The sequence below is a fragment of the Salmo salar genome, unplaced genomic scaffold (assembly GCF_905237065.1).
Source record: "Salmo salar unplaced genomic scaffold, Ssal_v3.1, whole genome shotgun sequence".
Classification (NCBI taxonomy): Eukaryota; Metazoa; Chordata; class Actinopteri; order Salmoniformes; family Salmonidae; genus Salmo; species Salmo salar.
The window spans coordinates 114,062-126,619 of record NW_025548918.1 but is presented as its reverse complement, the minus strand read 5'-3'; the positions used below and the strand labels follow the sequence as shown (position 1 = coordinate 126,619).

The 12,558-nt window shown below is 42.9% G+C and overlaps 31 non-coding genes and 1 pseudogene across 31 annotated transcripts; all 32 read left to right on the top strand.

Moving 5' to 3' along the window:
- The first annotated feature begins 41 nt into the window (after positions 1–41).
- LOC123733635 (5S ribosomal RNA) lies at positions 42–160 on the top strand. The gene has a single exon (XR_006764012.1). It is a non-coding gene; the product is annotated as a 5S ribosomal RNA (ribosomal RNA).
- Positions 161–567: 407 nt separating this feature from the next.
- Positions 568–684, top strand: LOC123733634 (5S ribosomal RNA). The gene has a single exon (XR_006764011.1). It is a non-coding gene; the product is annotated as a 5S ribosomal RNA (ribosomal RNA).
- Positions 685–819: 135 nt separating this feature from the next.
- LOC123733576 (5S ribosomal RNA) lies at positions 820–938 on the top strand. The gene has a single exon (XR_006763953.1). It is a non-coding gene; the product is annotated as a 5S ribosomal RNA (ribosomal RNA).
- Positions 939–1,077: 139 nt separating this feature from the next.
- LOC123733573 (5S ribosomal RNA) lies at positions 1,078–1,196 on the top strand. Its single transcript, XR_006763950.1, has one exon. It is a non-coding gene; the product is annotated as a 5S ribosomal RNA (ribosomal RNA).
- Positions 1,197–1,606: 410 nt separating this feature from the next.
- Positions 1,607–1,725, top strand: LOC123733572 (5S ribosomal RNA). Its single transcript, XR_006763949.1, has one exon. It is a non-coding gene; the product is annotated as a 5S ribosomal RNA (ribosomal RNA).
- A 139-nt stretch (positions 1,726–1,864) lies between these two features.
- Positions 1,865–1,983, top strand: LOC123733571 (5S ribosomal RNA). Its single transcript, XR_006763948.1, has one exon. It is a non-coding gene; the product is annotated as a 5S ribosomal RNA (ribosomal RNA).
- Positions 1,984–2,391: 408 nt separating this feature from the next.
- On the top strand, positions 2,392–2,510 carry LOC123733570 (5S ribosomal RNA). Its single transcript, XR_006763947.1, has one exon. It is a non-coding gene; the product is annotated as a 5S ribosomal RNA (ribosomal RNA).
- A 139-nt stretch (positions 2,511–2,649) lies between these two features.
- Positions 2,650–2,768, top strand: LOC123733569 (5S ribosomal RNA). The gene has a single exon (XR_006763946.1). It is a non-coding gene; the product is annotated as a 5S ribosomal RNA (ribosomal RNA).
- A 409-nt stretch (positions 2,769–3,177) lies between these two features.
- LOC123733568 (5S ribosomal RNA) lies at positions 3,178–3,296 on the top strand. Its single transcript, XR_006763945.1, has one exon. It is a non-coding gene; the product is annotated as a 5S ribosomal RNA (ribosomal RNA).
- A 139-nt stretch (positions 3,297–3,435) lies between these two features.
- On the top strand, positions 3,436–3,554 carry LOC123733567 (5S ribosomal RNA). Its single transcript, XR_006763944.1, has one exon. It is a non-coding gene; the product is annotated as a 5S ribosomal RNA (ribosomal RNA).
- A 409-nt stretch (positions 3,555–3,963) lies between these two features.
- On the top strand, positions 3,964–4,082 carry LOC123733565 (5S ribosomal RNA). The gene has a single exon (XR_006763942.1). It is a non-coding gene; the product is annotated as a 5S ribosomal RNA (ribosomal RNA).
- Positions 4,083–4,221: 139 nt separating this feature from the next.
- LOC123733564 (5S ribosomal RNA) lies at positions 4,222–4,340 on the top strand. Its single transcript, XR_006763941.1, has one exon. It is a non-coding gene; the product is annotated as a 5S ribosomal RNA (ribosomal RNA).
- Positions 4,341–4,480: 140 nt separating this feature from the next.
- On the top strand, positions 4,481–4,599 carry LOC123733563 (5S ribosomal RNA). The gene has a single exon (XR_006763940.1). It is a non-coding gene; the product is annotated as a 5S ribosomal RNA (ribosomal RNA).
- A 409-nt stretch (positions 4,600–5,008) lies between these two features.
- Positions 5,009–5,128, top strand: LOC123733605 (5S ribosomal RNA). The gene has a single exon (XR_006763982.1). It is a non-coding gene; the product is annotated as a 5S ribosomal RNA (ribosomal RNA).
- A 139-nt stretch (positions 5,129–5,267) lies between these two features.
- On the top strand, positions 5,268–5,386 carry LOC123733562 (5S ribosomal RNA). The gene has a single exon (XR_006763939.1). It is a non-coding gene; the product is annotated as a 5S ribosomal RNA (ribosomal RNA).
- Positions 5,387–5,795: 409 nt separating this feature from the next.
- On the top strand, positions 5,796–5,914 carry LOC123733561 (5S ribosomal RNA). Its single transcript, XR_006763938.1, has one exon. It is a non-coding gene; the product is annotated as a 5S ribosomal RNA (ribosomal RNA).
- A 387-nt stretch (positions 5,915–6,301) lies between these two features.
- Positions 6,302–6,420, top strand: LOC123733560 (5S ribosomal RNA). The gene has a single exon (XR_006763937.1). It is a non-coding gene; the product is annotated as a 5S ribosomal RNA (ribosomal RNA).
- Positions 6,421–6,829: 409 nt separating this feature from the next.
- Positions 6,830–6,950, top strand: LOC123733647 (uncharacterized; annotated as a pseudogene).
- Positions 6,951–7,088: 138 nt separating this feature from the next.
- On the top strand, positions 7,089–7,207 carry LOC123733559 (5S ribosomal RNA). The gene has a single exon (XR_006763936.1). It is a non-coding gene; the product is annotated as a 5S ribosomal RNA (ribosomal RNA).
- Positions 7,208–7,616: 409 nt separating this feature from the next.
- LOC123733558 (5S ribosomal RNA) lies at positions 7,617–7,735 on the top strand. The gene has a single exon (XR_006763935.1). It is a non-coding gene; the product is annotated as a 5S ribosomal RNA (ribosomal RNA).
- Positions 7,736–7,873: 138 nt separating this feature from the next.
- LOC123733557 (5S ribosomal RNA) lies at positions 7,874–7,992 on the top strand. Its single transcript, XR_006763934.1, has one exon. It is a non-coding gene; the product is annotated as a 5S ribosomal RNA (ribosomal RNA).
- Positions 7,993–8,400: 408 nt separating this feature from the next.
- Positions 8,401–8,519, top strand: LOC123733556 (5S ribosomal RNA). Its single transcript, XR_006763933.1, has one exon. It is a non-coding gene; the product is annotated as a 5S ribosomal RNA (ribosomal RNA).
- A 139-nt stretch (positions 8,520–8,658) lies between these two features.
- Positions 8,659–8,777, top strand: LOC123733554 (5S ribosomal RNA). The gene has a single exon (XR_006763931.1). It is a non-coding gene; the product is annotated as a 5S ribosomal RNA (ribosomal RNA).
- A 409-nt stretch (positions 8,778–9,186) lies between these two features.
- Positions 9,187–9,305, top strand: LOC123733552 (5S ribosomal RNA). The gene has a single exon (XR_006763930.1). It is a non-coding gene; the product is annotated as a 5S ribosomal RNA (ribosomal RNA).
- A 139-nt stretch (positions 9,306–9,444) lies between these two features.
- On the top strand, positions 9,445–9,563 carry LOC123733551 (5S ribosomal RNA). Its single transcript, XR_006763929.1, has one exon. It is a non-coding gene; the product is annotated as a 5S ribosomal RNA (ribosomal RNA).
- Positions 9,564–9,972: 409 nt separating this feature from the next.
- On the top strand, positions 9,973–10,091 carry LOC123733550 (5S ribosomal RNA). Its single transcript, XR_006763928.1, has one exon. It is a non-coding gene; the product is annotated as a 5S ribosomal RNA (ribosomal RNA).
- A 139-nt stretch (positions 10,092–10,230) lies between these two features.
- Positions 10,231–10,349, top strand: LOC123733549 (5S ribosomal RNA). Its single transcript, XR_006763927.1, has one exon. It is a non-coding gene; the product is annotated as a 5S ribosomal RNA (ribosomal RNA).
- A 409-nt stretch (positions 10,350–10,758) lies between these two features.
- On the top strand, positions 10,759–10,877 carry LOC123733464 (5S ribosomal RNA). Its single transcript, XR_006763843.1, has one exon. It is a non-coding gene; the product is annotated as a 5S ribosomal RNA (ribosomal RNA).
- Positions 10,878–11,015: 138 nt separating this feature from the next.
- On the top strand, positions 11,016–11,134 carry LOC123733453 (5S ribosomal RNA). Its single transcript, XR_006763832.1, has one exon. It is a non-coding gene; the product is annotated as a 5S ribosomal RNA (ribosomal RNA).
- Positions 11,135–11,542: 408 nt separating this feature from the next.
- LOC123733547 (5S ribosomal RNA) lies at positions 11,543–11,661 on the top strand. Its single transcript, XR_006763925.1, has one exon. It is a non-coding gene; the product is annotated as a 5S ribosomal RNA (ribosomal RNA).
- A 139-nt stretch (positions 11,662–11,800) lies between these two features.
- Positions 11,801–11,919, top strand: LOC123733546 (5S ribosomal RNA). Its single transcript, XR_006763924.1, has one exon. It is a non-coding gene; the product is annotated as a 5S ribosomal RNA (ribosomal RNA).
- A 408-nt stretch (positions 11,920–12,327) lies between these two features.
- Positions 12,328–12,446, top strand: LOC123733545 (5S ribosomal RNA). Its single transcript, XR_006763923.1, has one exon. It is a non-coding gene; the product is annotated as a 5S ribosomal RNA (ribosomal RNA).
- Positions 12,447–12,558: the final 112 nt, after the last annotated feature.

The window sequence follows — 12,558 nt, the reverse complement described above, 5'->3', positions numbered from 1 at the left end:
TCACTTTGACTATATATGTTGTAGCAAGAGATTGTTTCTCGCTTCACGGCCATACCAGCCTGGGTACGCCCGATCTCGTCTGATCTCGGAAGCTAAGCAGGGTCGGGCCTGGTTAGTACTTGGATGGGAGACCGCCTGGGAATACCAGGTGCTGTAAGCATTTTGTCCACGAGGGTGTGCCCCTGCACTATTTCATCAGCAACACTGCCTTGTAGTAAGCATTTAATGATGAATTGACTAAATGCACTTCTGCCTTTTTAATAGGATCAAATTTCCTTGTGTTTTCAATTAGCATCTGCCTTGTATTTATAAGACAAACAAGAATATTGTTGCTGAATGCAGCTTGTGTGTGCTTTGTGCTCCTTTGCCCTGTTCAAATGATGAAAGGAAATAAAGTTTGTATTTTATCCAACTACCTGTGCTAAAAAGTGATGGGAACAGTGTTTGTAATTTCTTCTACTTTTTCAGTGACACAAAGTTCAAGCTGCTTATCTAATTGGTGAAAATGCAATGTCTGTTTATCACACTCACTTTGACTATATATGTTGTAGCAAGAGATTGTTTCTCGCTTACGGCCATACCAGCCTGGGTACCCCCGATCTCGTCTGATCTCGGAAGCTAAGCAGGGTCGGGCCTGGTTAGTACTTGTGGGAGACCGCCTGGGAATACCAGGTGCTGTAAGCATTTTGTCCACGAGGTGTGCTCTTGCACTATTTCATCAGCAACACTGCCTTTATAAGCATTTAATGATGAATTGACTAAATGTCTGTTTTATCAGACTCACTTTGACTATATATTTGTAGCAAGAGATTGTTTCTCGCTTACAGCCATACCAGCCTGGGTACCCCCGATCTCGTCTGATCTCGGAAGCTAAGCAGGGTCGGGCCTGGTTAGTACTTGGATGGGAGACCGCCTGGGAATACCAGGTGCTGTAAGCATTTTGTCCACGAGGGTGTGCTCTTGCACTATTTCATCAGCAACACTGCCTTGTATTAAGCATTTAATGATGAATTGACTAAATGTCTGTTTTATCAGACTCACTTTGACTATATATGTTGTAGCAAGAGATTGTTTCTCGCTTACGGCCATACCAGCCTGGGTACGCCCGATCTCGTCTGATCTCGGAAGCTAAGCAGGGTCGGGCCTGGTTAGTACTTGGATGGGAGACCGCCTGGGAATACCAGGTGCTGTAAGCATTTTGTCCACGAGGGTGTGCCCCTTGCACTATTTCATCAGCAACACTGCCTTGCTAGTAAGCATTTAATGATGAATTGACTAAATGCAGCTTCCTGCCTTTTTAATAGGATCAAATTTCCTTGTGTTTTCAATTAGCATCTGCCTTGTATTTATAAGACAAACAAGAATATTGTTGCTGAATGCAGCTTGTGTGTGCTTTGTGCTCCTTTGCCCTGTTCAAATGATGAAAGGAAATAAAGTTTGTATTTTATCCAACTACCTGTGCTAAAAAGTGATGGGAACAGTGTTTGTAATTTCTTCTACTTTTTCAGTGACACAAAGTTCAAGCTGCTTATCTAATTGGTGAAAATGCAATGTCTGTTTATCACACTCACTTTGACTATATATGTTGTAGCAAGAGATTGTTTCTGCTTACGGCCATACCAGCCTGGGTACGCCCGATCTCGTCTGATCTCGGAAGCTAAGCAGGGTCGGGCCTGGTTAGTACTTGGATGGGAGACCGCCTGGGAATACCAGGTGCTGTAAGCATTTTGTCCACGAGGGTGTGCTCTTGCACTATTTCATCAGCAACACTGCCTTGTATTAAGCATTTAATGATGAATTGACTAAATGTCTGTTTTATCAGACTCACTTTGACTATATATGTTGTAGCAAGAGATTGTTTCTCGCTTACGGCCATACCAGCCTGGGTACGCCCGATCTCGTCTGATCTCGGAAGCTAAGCAGGGTCGGGCCTGGTTAGTACTTGGATGGGAGACCGCCTGGGAATACCAGGTGCTGTAAGCATTTTGTCCACGAGGGTGTGCCCCTGCACTATTTCATCAGCAACACTGCCTTGTAGTAAGCATTTAATGATGAATTGACTAAATGCAGCTTCCTGCCTTTTTAATAGGATCAAATTTCCTTGTGTTTTCAATTAGCATCTGCCTTGTATTTATAAGACAAACAAGAATATTGTTGCTGAATGCAGCTTGTGTGTGCTTTGTGCTCCTTTGCCCTGTTCAAATGATGAAAGGAAATAAAGTTTGTATTTTATCCAACTACCTGTGCTAAAAGTGATGGGAACAGTGTTTGTAATTTCTTCTACTTTTTCAGTGACACAAAGTTCAAGCTGCTTATCTAATTGGTGAAAATGCAATGTCTGTTTATCACACTCACTTTGACTATATATGTTGTAGCAAGAGATTGTTTCTCGCTTACGGCCATACCAGCCTGGGTACGCCCGATCTCGTCTGATCTCGGAAGCTAAGCAGGGTCGGGCCTGGTTAGTACTTGGATGGGAGACCGCCTGGGAATACCAGGTGCTGTAAGCATTTTGTCCACGAGGGTGTGCTCTTGCACTATTTCATCAGCAACACTGCCTTGTATTAAGCATTTAATGATGAATTGACTAAATGTCTGTTTTATCAGACTCACTTTGACTATATATGTTGTAGCAAGAGATTGTTTCTCGCTTACGGCCATACCAGCCTGGGTACGCCCGATCTCGTCTGATCTCGGAAGCTAAGCAGGGTCGGGCCTGGTTAGTACTTGGATGGGAGACCGCCTGGGAATACCAGGTGCTGTAAGCATTTTGTCCACGAGGGTGTGCCCCTGCACTATTTCATCAGCAACACTGCCTTGTAGTAAGCATTTAATGATGAATTGACTAAATGCAGCTTCCTGCCTTTTTAATAGGATCAAATTTCCTTGTGTTTTCAATTAGCATCTGCCTTGTATTTATAAGACAAACAAGAATATTGTTGCTGAATGCAGCTTGTGTGTGCTTTGTGCTCCTTTGCCCTGTTCAAATGATGAAAGGAAATAAAGTTTGTATTTTATCCAACTACCTGTGCTAAAAAGTGATGGGAACAGTGTTTGTAATTTCTTCTACTTTTTCAGTGACACAAAGTTCAAGCTGCTTATCTAATTGGTGAAAATGCAATGTCTGTTTATCACACTCACTTTGACTATATATGTTGTAGCAAGAGATTGTTTCTCGCTTACGGCCATACCAGCCTGGGTACGCCCGATCTCGTCTGATCTCGGAAGCTAAGCAGGGTCGGGCCTGGTTAGTACTTGGATGGGAGACCGCCTGGGAATACCAGGTGCTGTAAGCATTTTGTCCACGAGGGTGTGCTCTTGCACTATTTCATCAGCAACACTGCCTTGTATTAAGCATTTAATGATGAATTGACTAAATGTCTGTTTTATCAGACTCACTTTGACTATATATGTTGTAGCAAGAGATTGTTTCTCGCTTACGGCCATACCAGCCTGGGTACGCCCGATCTCGTCTGATCTCGGAAGCTAAGCAGGGTCGGGCCTGGTTAGTACTTGGATGGGAGACCGCCTGGGAATACCAGGTGCTGTAAGCATTTTGTCCACGAGGGTGTGCCCCTGCACTATTTCATCAGCAACACTGCCTTGTAGTAAGCATTTAATGATGAATTGACTAAATGCAGCTTCCTGCCTTTTTAATAGGATCAAATTTCCTTGTGTTTTCAATTAGCATCTGCCTTGTATTTATAAGACAAACAAGAATATTGTTGCTGAATGCAGCTTGTGTGTGCTTTGTGCTCCTTTGCCCTGTTCAAATGATGAAAGGAAATAAAGTTTGTATTTTATCCAACTACCTGTGCTAAAAAGTGATGGGAACAGTGTTTGTAATTTCTTCTACTTTTTCAGTGACACAAAGTTCAAGCTGCTTATCTAATTGGTGAAAATGCAATGTCTGTTTATCACACTCACTTTGACTATATATGTTGTAGCAAGAGATTGTTTCTCGCTTACGGCCATACCAGCCTGGGTACGCCCGATCTCGTCTGATCTCGGAAGCTAAGCAGGGTCGGGCCTGGTTAGTACTTGGATGGGAGACCGCCTGGGAATACCAGGTGCTGTAAGCATTTTGTCCACGAGGGTGTGCTCTTGCACTATTTCATCAACAACACTGCCTTGTATTAAGCATTTAATGATGAATTGACTAAATGTCTGTTTTATCAGACTCACTTTGACTATATATGTTGTAGCAAGAGATTGTTTCTCGCTTACGGCCATACCAGCCTGGGTACGCCCGATCTCGTCTGATCTCGGAAGCTAAGCAGGGTCGGGCCTGGTTAGTACTTGGATGGGAGACCGCCTGGGAATACCAGGTGCTGTAAGCATTTTGTCCACGAGGGTGTGCTCTTGCACTATTTCATCAGCAAGCACTGCCTTGTATTAAGCATTTAATGATGAATTGACTAAATGTCTGTTTTATCAGACTCACTTTGACTATATATGTTGTAGCAAGAGATTGTTTCTCGCTTACGGCCATACCAGCCTGGGTACGCCCGATCTCGTCTGATCTCGGAAGCTAAGCAGGGTCGGGCCTGGTTAGTACTTGGATGGGAGACCGCCTGGGAATACCAGGTGCTGTAAGCATTTTGTCCACGAGGGTGTGCCCCTGCACTATTTCATCAGCAACACTGCCTTGTAGTAAGCATTTAATGATGAATTGACTAAATGCAGCTTCCTGCCTTTTTAATAGGATCAAATTTCCTTGTGTTTTCAATTAGCATCTGCCTTGTATTTATAAGACAAACAAGAATATTGTTGCTGAATGCAGCTTGTGTGTGCTTTGTGCTCCTTTGCCCTGTTCAAATGATGAAAGGAAATAAAGTTTGTATTTTATCCAACTACCTGTGCTAAAAAGTGATGGGAACAGTGTTTGTAATTTCTTCTACTTTTTCAGTGACACAAAGTTCAAGCTGCTTATCTAATTGGTGAAAATGCAATGTCTGTTTATCACACTCACTTTGACTATATATGTTGTAGCAAGAGATTGTTTCTCGCTTACGGCCATACCAGCCTGGGTACGCCCGATCTCGTCTGATCTCGGAAGCTAAGCAGGGTTAGGGCCTGGTTAGTACTTGGATGGGAGACCGCCTGGGAATACCAGGTGCTGTAAGCATTTTGTCCACGAGGGTGTGCTCTTGCACTATTTCATCAGCAACACTGCCTTGTATTAAGCATTTAATGATGAATTGACTAAATGTCTGTTTTATCAGACTCACTTTGACTATATATGTTGTAGCAAGAGATTGTTTCTCGCTTACGGCCATACCAGCCTGGGTACGCCCGATCTCGTCTGATCTCGGAAGCTAAGCAGGGTCGGGCCTGGTTAGTACTTGGATGGGAGACCGCCTGGGAATACCAGGTGCTGTAAGCATTTTGTCCACGAGGGTGTGCCCCTGCACTATTTCATCAGCAACACTGCCTTGTAGTAAGCATTTAATGATGAATTGACTAAATGCAGCTTCCTGCCTTTTTAATAGGATCAAATTTCCTTGTGTTTTCAATTAGCATCTGCCTTGTATTTATAAGACAAACAAGAATATTGTTGCTGAATGCAGCTTGTGTGTGCTTTGTGCTCCTTTGCCCTGTTCAAATGATGAAAGGAAATAAAGTTTGTATTTTATCCAACTACCTGTGCTAAAAAGTGATGGGAACAGTGTTTGTAATTTCTTCTACTTTTTCAGTGACACAAAGTTCAAGCTGCTTATCTAATTGGTGAAAATGCAATGTCTGTTTATCACACTCACTTTGACTATATATGTTGTAGCAAGAGATTGTTTCTCGCTTACGGCCATACCAGCCTGGGTACGCCCGATCTCGTCTGATCTCGGAAGCTAAGCAGGGTCGGGCCTGGTTAGTACTTGGATGGGAGACCGCCTGGGAATACCAGGTGCTGTAAGCATTTTGTCCACGAGGTGTGCTCTTGCACTATTTCATCAGCAACACTGCCTTGTAGTAAGCATTTAATGATGAATTGACTAAATGCCTTCCTGCCTTTTAATAGGATCAATTTCCTTGTGTTTTCAATTAGCATCTGCCTTGTATTTATAAGAAAACAAGAATATTGTTGCTGAATGCAGCTTGTGTGTGCTTTGTGCTCCTTTGCCCTGTTCAAATGATGAAGATAAAGTTTGTATTTTATCCAACTACCTGTGCTACATGTACAGTGTTTGTAATTTCTTCTACTTTTCAGTGACACAAATTCAACTGCTTTCTAATTGGTGAAAATGCAATGTCTGTTTATCACACTCACTTTGACTATATATGTTGTAGCAAGAGATTGTTTCTCGCTTACGGCCATACCAGCCTGGGTACGCCCGATCTCGTCTGATCTCGGAAGCTAAGCAGGGTCGGGCCTGGTTAGTACTTGGATGGGAGACCGCCTGGGAATACCAGGTGCTGTAAGCATTTTGTCCACGAGGGTGTGCCCCTGCACTATTTCATCAGCAACACTGCCTTGTAGTAAGCATTTAATGATGAATTGACTAAATGCAGCTTCCTGCCTTTTTAATAGGATCAAATTTCCTTGTGTTTTCAATTAGCATCTGCCTTGTATTTATAAGACAAACAAGAATATTGTTGCTGAATGCAGCTTGTGTGTGCTTTGTGCTCCTTTGCCCTGTTCAAATGATGAAAGGAAATAAAGTTTGTATTTTATCCAACTACCTGTGCTAAAAAGTGATGGGAACAGTGTTTGTAATTTCTTCTACTTTTTCAGTGACACAAAGTTCAAGCTGCTTATCTAATTGGTGAAAATGCAATGTCTGTTTATCACACTCACTTTGACTATATATGTTGTAGCAAGAGATTGTTTCTCGCTTACACGCCATACCAGCCTGGGTACGCCCGATCTCGTCTGATCTCGGAAGCTAAGCAGGGTTCGGGCCTGGTTAGTACTTGGATGGGAGACCGCCTGGGAATACCAGGTGCTGTAAGCATTTTGTCCACGAGGTGTGCTCTTGCACTATTTCATCAGCAACACTGCCTTGTATTAAGCATTTAATGATGAATTGACTAAATGTCTGTTTTATCAGACTCACTTTGACTATATATGTTGTAGCAAGAGATTGTTTCTCGCTTACGGCCATACCAGCCTGGGTACGCCCGATCTCGTCTGATCTCGGAAGCTAAGCAGGGTCGGGCCTGGTTAGTACTTGGATGGGAGACCGCCTGGGAATACCAGGTGCTGTAAGCATTTTGTCCACGAGGGTGTGCCCCTGCACTATTTCATCAGCAACACTGCCTTGTAGTAAGCATTTAATGATGAATTGACTAAATGCAGCTTCCTGCCTTTTTAATAGGATCAAATTTCCTTGTGTTTTCAATTAGCATCTGCCTTGTATTTATAAGACAAACAAGAATATTGTTGCTGAATGCAGCTTGTGTGTGCTTTGTGCTCCTTTGCCCTGTTCAAATGATGAAAGGAAATAAAGTTTGTATTTTATCCAACTACCTGTGCTAAAAAGTGATGGGAACAGTGTTTGTAATTTCTTCTACTTTTTCAGTGACACAAAGTTCAAGCTGCTTATCTAATTGGTGAAAATGCAATGTCTGTTTATCACACTCACTTTGACTATATATGTTGTAGCAAGAGATTGTTTCTCGCTTACGGCCATACCAGCCTGGGTACGCCCGATCTCGTCTGATCTCGGAAGCTAAGCAGGGTCGGGCCTGGTTAGTACTTGGATGGGAGACCGCCTGGGAATACCAGGTGCTGTAAGCATTTTGTCCACGAGGTGTGCTCTTGCACTATTTCATCAGCAACACTGCCTTGTATTAAGCATTTAATGATGAATTGACTAAATGTCTGTTTTATCAGACTCACTTTGACTATATATGTTGTAGCAAGAGATTGTTTCTCGCTTACGGCCATACCAGCCTGGGTACGCCCGATCTCGTCTGATCTCGGAAGCTAAGCAGGGTCGGGCCTGGTTAGTACTTGGATGGGAGACCGCCTGGGAATACCAGGTGCTGTAAGCATTTTGTCCACGAGGGTGTGCCCCTGCACTATTTCATCAGCAACACTGCCTTGTAGTAAGCATTTAATGATGAATTGACTAAATGCAGCTTCCTGCCTTTTAATAGGATCAAATTTCCTTGTGTTTTCAATTAGCATCTGCCTTGTATTTATAAGACAAACAAGAATATTGTTGCTGAATGCAGCTTGTGTGTGCTTTGTGCTCCTTTGCCCTGTTCAAATGATGAAAGGAAATAAAGTTTGTATTTTATCCAACTACCTGTGCTAAAAAGTGATGGGAACAGTGTTTGTAATTTCTTCTACTTTTTCAGTGACACAAAGTTCAAGCTGCTTATCTAATTGGTGAAAATGCAATGTCTGTTTATCACACTCACTTTGACTATATATGTTGTAGCAAGAGATTGTTTCTCGCTTACGGCCATACCAGCCTGGGTACGCCCGATCTCGTCTGATCTCGGAAGCTAAGCAGGGTCGGGCCTGGTTAGTACTTGGATGGGAGACCGCCTGGGAATACCAGGTGCTGTAAGCATTTTGTCCACGAGGGTGTGCTCTTGCACTATTTCATCAGCAACACTGCCTTGTATTAAGCATTTAATGATGAATTGACTAAATGTCTGTTTTATCAGACTCACTTTGACTATATATGTTGTAGCAAGAGATTGTTTCTCGCTTACGGCCATACCAGCCTGGGTACGCCCGATCTCGTCTGATCTCGGAAGCTAAGCAGGGTCGGGCCTGGTTAGTACTTGGATGGGAGACCGCCTGGGAATACCAGGTGCTGTAAGCATTTTGTCCACGAGGGTGTGCCCCTGCACTATTTCATCAGCAACACTGCCTTGTAGTAAGCATTTAATGATGAATTGACTAAATGCAGCTTCCTGCCTTTTTAATAGGATCAAATTTCCTTGTGTTTTCAATTAGCATCTGCCTTGTATTTATAAGACAAACAAGAATATTGTTGCTGAATGCAGCTTGTGTGTGCTTTGTGCTCCTTTGCCCTGTTCAAATGATGAAAGGAAATAAAGTTTGTATTTTATCCAACTACCTGTGCTAAAAAGTGATGGGAACAGTGTTTGTAATTTCTTCTACTTTTTCAGTGACACAAAGTTCAAGCTGCTTATCTAATTGGTGAAAATGCAATGTCTGTTTATCACACTCACTTTGACTATATATGTTGTAGCAAGAGATTGTTTCTCGCTTACGGCCATACCAGCCTGGGTACGCCCGATCTCGTCTGATCTCGGAAGCTAAGCAGGGTCGGGCCTGGTTAGTACTTGGATGGGAGACCGCCTGGGAATACCAGGTGCTGTAAGCATTTTGTCCACGAGGGTGTGCTCTTGCACTATTTCATCAGCAACACTGCCTTGTATTAAGCATTTAATGATGAATTGACTAAATGTCTGTTTTATCAGACTCACTTTGACTATATATGTTGTAGCAAGAGATTGTTTCTCGCTTACGGCCATACCAGCCTGGGTACGCCCGATCTCGTCTGATCTCGGAAGCTAAGCAGGGTCGGGCCTGGTTAGTACTTGGATGGGAGACCGCCTGGGAATACCAGGTGCTGTAAGCATTTTGTCCACGAGGGTGTGCCCCTGCACTATTTCATCAGCAACACTGCCTTGTAGTAAGCATTTAATGATGAATTGACTAAATGCAGCTTCCTGCCTTTTTAATAGGATCAAATTTCCTTGTGTTTTCAATTAGCATCTGCCTTGTATTTATAAGACAAACAAGAATATTGTTGCTGAATGCAGCTTGTGTGTGCTTTGTGCTCCTTTGCCCTGTTCAAATGATGAAAGGAAATAAAGTTTGTATTTTATCCAACTACCTGTGCTAAAAAGTGATGGGAACAGTGTTTGTAATTTCTTCTACTTTTTCAGTGACACAAAGTTCAAGCTGCTTATCTAATTGGTGAAAATGCAATGTCTGTTTATCACACTCACTTTGACTATATATGTTGTAGCAAGAGATTGTTTCTCGCTTACGGCCATACCAGCCTGGGTACGCCCGATCTCGTCTGATCTCGGAAGCTAAGCAGGGTCGGGCCTGGTTAGTACTTGGATGGGAGACCGCCTGGGAATACCAGGTGCTGTAAGCATTTTGTCCACGAGGGTGTGCTCTTGCACTATTTCATCAGCAACACTGCCTTGTATTAAGCATTTAATGATGAATTGACTAAATGTCTGTTTTATCAGACTCACTTTGACTATATATGTTGTAGCAAGAGATTGTTTCTCGCTTACGGCCATACCAGCCTGGGTACGCCCGATCTCGTCTGATCTCGGAAGCTAAGCAGGGTCGGGCCTGGTTAGTACTTGGATGGGAGACCGCCTGGGAATACCAGGTGCTGTAAGCATTTTGTCCACGAGGGTGTGCCCCTGCACTATTTCATCAGCAACACTGCCTTGTAGTAAGCATTTAATGATGAATTGACTAAATGCAGCTTCCTGCCTTTTTAATAGGATCAAATTTCCTTGTGTTTTCAATTAGCATCTGCCTTGTATTTATAAGACAAACAAGAATATTGTTGCTGAATGCAGCTTGTGTGTGCTTTGTGCTCCTTTGCCCTGTTCAAATGATGAAAGGAAATAAAGTTTGTATTTTATCCAACTACCTGTGCTAAAAAGTGATGGGAACAGTGTTTGTAATTTCTTCTACTTTTTCAGTGACACAAAGTTCAAGCTGCTTATCTAATTGGTGAAAATGCAATGTCTGTTTATCACACTCACTTTGACTATATATGTTGTAGCAAGAGATTGTTTCTCGCTTACGGCCATACCAGCCTGAGTACGCCCGATCTCGTCTGATCTCGGAAGCTAAGCAGGGTCGGGCCTGGTTAGTACTTGGATGGGAGACCGCCTGGGAATACCAGGTGCTGTAAGCATTTTGTCCACGAGGTGTGCTCTTGCACTATTTCATCAGCAACACTGCCTTGTATTAAGCATTTAATGATGAATTGACTAAATGTCTGTTTTATCAGACTCACTTTGACTATATATGTTGTAGCAAGAGATTGTTTCTCGCTTACGGCCATACCAGCCTGAGTACGCCCGATCTCGTCTGATCTCGGAAGCTAAGCAGGGTCGGGCCTGGTTAGTACTTGGATGGGAGACCGCCTGGGAATACCAGGTGCTGTAAGCATTTTGTCCACGAGGTGTGCCCCTGCACTATTTCATCAGCAACACTGCCTTGTAGTAAGCATTTAATGATGAATTGACTAAATGCAGCTTCCTGCCTTTTTAATAGGATCAAATTTCCTTGTGTTTTCAATTAGCATCTGCCTTGTATTTATAAGACAAACAAGAATATTGTTGCTGAATGCAGCTTGTGTGTGCTTTGTGCTCCTTTGCCCTGTTCAAATGATGAAAGGAAATAAAGTTTGTATTTTATCCAACTACCTGTGCTAAAAAGTGATGGGAACAGTGTTTGTAATTTCTTCTACTTTTTCAGTGACACAAAGTTCAAGCTGCTTATCTAATTGGTGAAAATGCAATGTCTGTTTATCACACTCACTTTGACTATATATGTTGTAGCAAGAGATTGTTTCTCGCTTACGGCCATACCAGCCTGGGTACGCCCGATCTCGTCTGATCTCGGAAGCTAAGCAGGGTCGGGCCTGGTTAGTACTTGGATGGGAGACCGCCTGGGAATACCAGGTGCTGTAAGCATTTTGTCCACGAGGGTGTGCTCTTGCACTATTTCATCAGCAACACTGCCTTGTATTAAGCATTTAATGATGAATTGACTAAATGTCTGTTTTATCAGACTCACTTTGACTATATATGTTGTAGCAAGAGATTGTTTCTCGCTTACGGCCATACCAGCCTGGGTACGCCCGATCTCGTCTGATCTCGGAAGCTAAGCAGGGTCGGGCCTGGTTAGTACTTGGATGGGAGACCGCCTGGGAATACCAGGTGCTGTAAGCATTTTGTCCACGAGGTGTGCCCCTGCACTATTTCATCAGCAACACTGCCTTGTAGTAAGCATTTAATGATGAATTGACTAAATGCAGCTTCCTGCCTTTTTAATAGGATCAAATTTCCTTGTGTTTTCAATTAGCATCTGCCTTGTATTTATAAGACAAACAAGAATATTGTTGCTGAATGCAGCTTGTGTGTGCTTTGTGCTCCTTTGCCCTGTTCAAATGATGAAAGGAAATAAAGTTTGTATTTTATCCAACTACCTGTGCTAAAAAGTGATGGGAACAGTGTTTGTAATTTCTTCTACTTTTTCAGTGACACAAAGTTCAAGCTGCTTATCTAATTGGTGAAAATGCAATGTCTGTTTATCACACTCACTTTGACTATATATGTTGTAGCAAGAGATTGTTTCTCGCTTACGGCCATACCAGCCTGGGTACGCCCGATCTCGTCTGATCTCGGAAGCTAAGCAGGGTCGGGCCTGGTTAGTACTTGGATGGGAGACCGCCTGGGAATACCAGGTGCTGTAAGCATTTTGTCCACGAGGGTGTGCTCTTGCACTATTTCATCAGCAACACTGCCTTGTATTAAGCATTTAATGATGAATTGACTAAATGTCTGTTTTATCAGACTCACTTTGACTAT